Source organism: Pogoniulus pusillus, chromosome 3, assembly GCF_015220805.1.
Source record: "Pogoniulus pusillus isolate bPogPus1 chromosome 3, bPogPus1.pri, whole genome shotgun sequence".
Lineage (NCBI taxonomy): Eukaryota > Metazoa > Chordata > Aves > Piciformes > Lybiidae > Pogoniulus > Pogoniulus pusillus.
The window spans coordinates 49630520-49636016 of record NC_087266.1 but is presented as its reverse complement, the minus strand read 5'-3'; the positions used below and the strand labels follow the sequence as shown (position 1 = coordinate 49636016).

At 42.1% G+C, this 5497-nt stretch overlaps 1 long non-coding RNA gene across 2 annotated transcripts; it reads left to right on the top strand.

Moving 5' to 3' along the window:
- The first annotated feature begins 486 nt into the window (after window positions 1-486).
- Window positions 487-4745, top strand: LOC135174020 (uncharacterized). Of its 2 annotated transcripts, none has more exons than XR_010301672.1 (2): window positions 487-546; window positions 3657-4745. It is a non-coding gene; the product is annotated as an uncharacterized LOC135174020 (long non-coding RNA). The 2 variants fall into 2 exon arrangements; XR_010301673.1 differs by having other exon boundaries at window positions 494-546; window positions 4138-4745.
- Window positions 4746-5497: the final 752 nt, after the last annotated feature.

Genomic DNA, 5497 nt, shown 5'->3' with positions numbered 1-5497 from the left:
GCACCAGGGAGAAATCAAGGGGTTTTGGAGAAACAGTCCATGAGTTATCTCAGAAACAAAAATAAAAATCCCTCAGTACTCAAAAAGGGAGAAACCACAGATTTCAAGACCTTAGTGTCTTTCTTACCATTTCCCTGCCATTTTTTACCTGCTTCCACAGTTAGCTGAGAACTGCAGATCAGCATTTGGTCTGGAGTTATTAACCAAAGTGGCTGCTGCTGCTGCTGCATGCACTTTTTTGGGGTTTTAGAGTCTAGATTTAATCTTTATTATTTTTTTAAATCCCACCTTTTCCCCCATCTTACTCTTTTCACCTCTGTCCTTCTCCACTCCATCTCCCTCCTTTCAGCACCACCATACCTGCCCCTTTCCCACCCACCCCTTTCTCCCCCAAACCCAGAGCACCTGGGTTCTGTTGGAGTCTCCTCCCACCCCAGATGTGGCCATTCTGCCCTCCCTGCCCAGTCCCCTTTTTAATGGGCCCCAGGAAAGGCAGAAGCCCTAGGCTGTGCCCAACTGGGCAGGGAAGTCTTCCTCTTGTTACTGGTGAGTCCCTATCGTGTGCACCAGGTGAATGGGAGTGGGACAAAGGCTGGGGGGCCTGGTGGCCCCCCAGTTAGGCAGGATAGATAGTTGATAGTCACTCTAATGTCACCCATGGATGTTGTCTGGGTCTTCTTACTTGGGCTGAGCTCCTCTGCATTTAGTTGCTTCTTTCTGCTCACTCGTGATGAGCTGAGGCACTTGATAGAACTGGAAGTTCATGGTGGAGTAGTATTGTGTTGTCATAGAATTGCTTGGGTAGGGAAGGTCCCCCAAGGTCACAAACAAGGTCTTAGTCTCTGGTGAGTTTTTCTTCAGTATTTCTCAGCCTGCTTAAAGCTGTGTCACTGCTTCAGAGGATGCACCAGCTCATTTCAGAGCTCCCACAGTTCCTTAGCCTGGTGTTTCACAGCAAAATGTTTTCTAACTGGAGGGGAAATCAGTGAAACTGAAAAAGAGGCAGCAGTGATCAGCCTCAATGGTGCACTTCTGTTCTGATTTCACACAGGACAAGGGCACAAAAGTCTGAACCATGAATCTCCATCTTGCTCCTGAGTTTGATAAGTTCCAGTTCTAGCACAGCTAATGTAAACTGACAAATGTGAACTACACCAAGAGTAAAACTATAGAATATACTCAGACGTTATTACAGCTTCCAGTCGTGCATTTCTGCTGCTTCAGCCTGCCAAACAAATGTTCAGTCTGCTTGCAATGGTATTTATGGGTGTAAAACAATTGTCCCTTCTGCAGGGAATTTACAGAACTGAGTGGCATCAGGCTAGAAATGATGACAAAGAAATTTAAACTGATTTTAGTTGGCTTTGAAAAGCTACTAGAAAAAGGGGCTGGGGGGGTAGAGTATAGTCACTTGGAGTGACTCTTGAGCTCTATCAGTGTATGCCTGTTGGCCCCATTCTGTTGTAGAAAGCCATCAGATTAGCCAAGAAAGATTTCCTCTTAGTGAATGCATGTGAGGTTTTGCTGGTTTTCTACCTGAGGGGAGAGGAGGTGGTGCTGTTGGTCCCTTCTGGCCTTTCTTTGTCAGGGGAGGAGGATTGGATTTCTGTGTTATTTCTATATTGTATAACATTGTAAATGCACTTTGTATAGATACGCTTGTAAAAATATAGCTTTATCTGACTTCCAAGCTACCTGAGCTGATCTGGCAAATTTCACTGGGGGGAGGCAGGTGGAGTTTCTCAACCCACCACAGGACAATGTCAGCCAAAGTACATTACGTCAAATACTATTAGCTGTGTTGACCATAACAACAATCCTGTTTTATGGAAGTATCAAATTAGTTGCATAAGCATTGATTAAAAGATTTTTACTCCAATAATCTCTTTCACAGAGTTATTAGCAGAGCTTGACATGAGCTTTTAATTCCTCTAAGATCAGAGAAAGTCAAATGCAACCACACAACTGGTGTTCTCATCTCATATGTGTTTTATAAATAAGACTGCATCTTTCCAGCCCTCTCAAACTTTTCCAGTGTTCAGTGCCTTCTGGAAAACCATTATTTATAGCCAAAGGAGTTCCTTGACATGTTCTTTTCAAACTTGTGGATAGAAGTTGTTCAAGCCCTTCATTTAACATACCTACTTTAGTAGCTGCTGTTTAAACGTTTTCTTGGATGATTGCTGCAGTGGAAAACACATCCCCACTCTTGCTGGATTATAGCTCTTCAGCTGGGTGGTGTTAGTGTTTTCCTTCAAACCAACACAGGAAGCTATTCTTGTGTTTTCTGTGTTAGTATCAGTAATTCCACCATTTCTAGCCTTGAAGAGAAGTGTCAGATCGGTTTTCTTCCCTAACATACATCAAAAACAATTCCTTGTTCTTAACCTGCATGATTTTTTTAACTCTGTTGGGCAAATACCTTTGCTTACATTTGTTACCCTTCCAAATCTATCGCCATTCCTATCTTCTGATTTAGATTAATTTCTGTTGCCTCACTCCTTCCAATTGTTACATATGGATTTTTCTATAACAGAACAGCTTTCACTTAGGCTATGTTGTTTTGTTTTGTAACAAGTGTGTTTTCTTAGCAAAATGTTTTTAAACAGTTTGCAATTATCATTCACATTTTTCTGCTTAAATCCTCCCAGTAGATTTGGCTCATAATTGTTTTCAGCTTTACATAACTGACTCTTTTAAAGAACCAAGAATCTATTTTGCTGGTTTGTATTTTACTCTTTTTGAACACAAATACAGTCGAGACACAACCTTTTGCACATAACCAGACATTTGTTTTGGTTCTGTAATCAATCTCTCTCTCTATCTGTCATAATTAGATCTGATTTTTGCTGAACTTCAGTGCATCTGAAATACTAACAGAAGGGGAAAAAAGTTCTGCTCAGTGGTTAGTGGAGCACGGGCTCAAGGCTGTGCTCTGCACTTGGCAGAGAGGAAATCCGGACCCTTATGGTCCTGGGTGAGCATCATAACCCCTGAATAATGACCCTTTGAACTCACTGTCCTAATAAATCTACTCTTTGTTCTCCAATTATATTCTGCCTTAAAAAGCAGAGTTTTAAATGGTCATTGATTGAGGCTAAATTTTGTAGTCAACGTTGCACTGTCACTTTGTCGCCATTCACACCTAGAATGAGGGGCGGAAAAATCAGACTACCTCATAAAAATTGTTTGTGACTTAGCTAAAAGAAAAACAAACAAACAAAACACCACAAACAAAACCTCCAACAACCTTTTTTTTTTTTTTTAATTGCTCATATTTGTTTAATTATTGCAAACCACTTAATAGTCTACTTGTGCAAATTATCTCACCCAGCTTTGGTACTATTGCATGAAACATATGTCCAGTTACCCCCCACTGGTGGGCCAGGAATGTCTGAACTTGTTAGCCTTATGTCCTTGGGCAGGTTTGCTCTTCACCTGCCTGGAAGGCTGATTTTCTGCTAAGCAAAAGTATACTGTTCCCTTGTTTAAACAACTTCTTCATTATGACTTCTAAATCCTACTGACTCTTCAAGTCTTCATTAAGAAACTGTTTGTTTCCCTTTCTAGAGAGTAAAATATATCCAAACTTTGTGTGTTTCTCTTCTTAGAGAAGGTAGACCAACATACTCAAAATCTTCCTTCTGTCTTCAAAGGTGGTCAGCTTGCAACACACACCTACGTGTGACAGTCAGCTCGCAGCACACACCTACGTGTCCCTTTCCTGCCACTCCCTTCAGCTTGCCTACCTCTGCATTAGGGATCAAAATTAACGTCCTGGGAGGCTACCTGAAAATTCAGAGTTATCATCACAGTGCCTTTTCCTTTGAATCCAGGGTAATGAAGCTTAACGAGATCAGCAGTTCAAGATCTCTTCAGTTCCTTTGAGTCCTTGAATATTTGTAGCGAGCCTCTGCTACCTGGGGCCATCCTCTGATGAAACTCAAAAAGATCATTTGTGCAGAGGCCCTCTTTCATACATGGTTCTAGTCCTTTGGCTGGGCAGCTTTCATTCTTGACAGTAGATCTCAAAGATTTTATTGCATGTGCCTGCCTATATGGCCACAGCTCTCGCTTTTAGATGGATAACTTGCACTCATCATCTGTGTTTTTGTCATTTCTGGCTTGCTCCTGAAGCACATCCTTCACGTGGGGCTGCATTGCAATTTAATTGGAAGCAGATTGTGGTGCAGAAGGCAATCGCGCACCTGGTATCCGCATCTCTGCTCTGGGAACAAGGTCGGCTACTTTCGAGTGACCTGATTTGAGTATGATGGTTTGGGCCTAGGAAGCTCAGAGCCTCCAGGGAAAATCCTTCCTAAGACAAATACTCAGTGATGCATCTCTCAGAGATGCAGGCATTAGAAGCATTGATGACTGGATTATGTTCCTTTCAAAATAACAGCCAAAGTATAGCCAGCAAGATACTCCTAAAAAGCTTCCTTGGCTTCATAAATCCCGTCCTGCAGTCTGACACCATCTGTATTTATTGACTTTTAGGACATGCTACAAGACCCATGTGTTGGAGCAGCTCTTTGAGGAGCCTTAAGAGGACCGGTTGATGAATGGGGCTACAGTGTTTATTTACTTCAGTTTGGTAGAAGCAGTGAGTCAATTATATTGCATTTTGGTTCCGCAGTTCTCAGTTGGCAGAGTGCTTAGAGCCTATGTAGGAACACATTTTATTTATTTTAAATATCTGAAAAAAATCTGAATAAATAAAATGATGCAGTTGGTGTAAGATTTATGATGTCTTGGATTTTCCATGATTTTAAGTGGGTGAGTTTGTACATGACGTGTTAGTCAAGTATGCAGTCCATTACCAGTCTTGTCTGGCTTTTGAAACAAAAGGTCTTTTGTTGTGGTGAATCACAGAGAAAGCTTTGCAGGCCCTGTTTTTATGATGACACTTACAAGCAAGAATCCTCACAAAGTCTCATCAGCCTTCCCGGAGAGGAAGAGTTAGGAATCGTGCAGCAGACACACTGCGATCTGCCAGCTCCAGAAAGCCCAGCCCTGAATGAACCAAAAAAAGAACTAATTGGTGAATAAGGCTACCTTTTTCTGCTGAGGTGTCCAAGGCATCTGCAGCGTCCAGCCATGAACACAACCCTCAAGTCTCTCAACATCGTTCACCCAGCCACATGCCCCATCAGTTCTTCAATCAGATTAACAACAAACCCATCGCCTCCCAAGCCCAGAACTGACAACTCTCTTTGTCATGACAGTGTTAACAGTAGATTTAGCAGAAATACTTCGATAAAATAGACTGAATGGGTCCAAGAACACATCATTTATGCATATGGTGCAGTCCCCTTAGTACTAACATCTTCAAAGTAGTCTCTCACTTTATCCAACTCCTCGCTTAAGTGTCCAAATAAAATATATCTTAAAGTCACTGGGAGCCTTTCTGCTGGCTGCAGTGGACACTGGAGTGGCCTTTAAGAAGCTCTCAAGGCTAAACAGATAGGCTTTTAGAGGCTTTTCTGACTGGGAG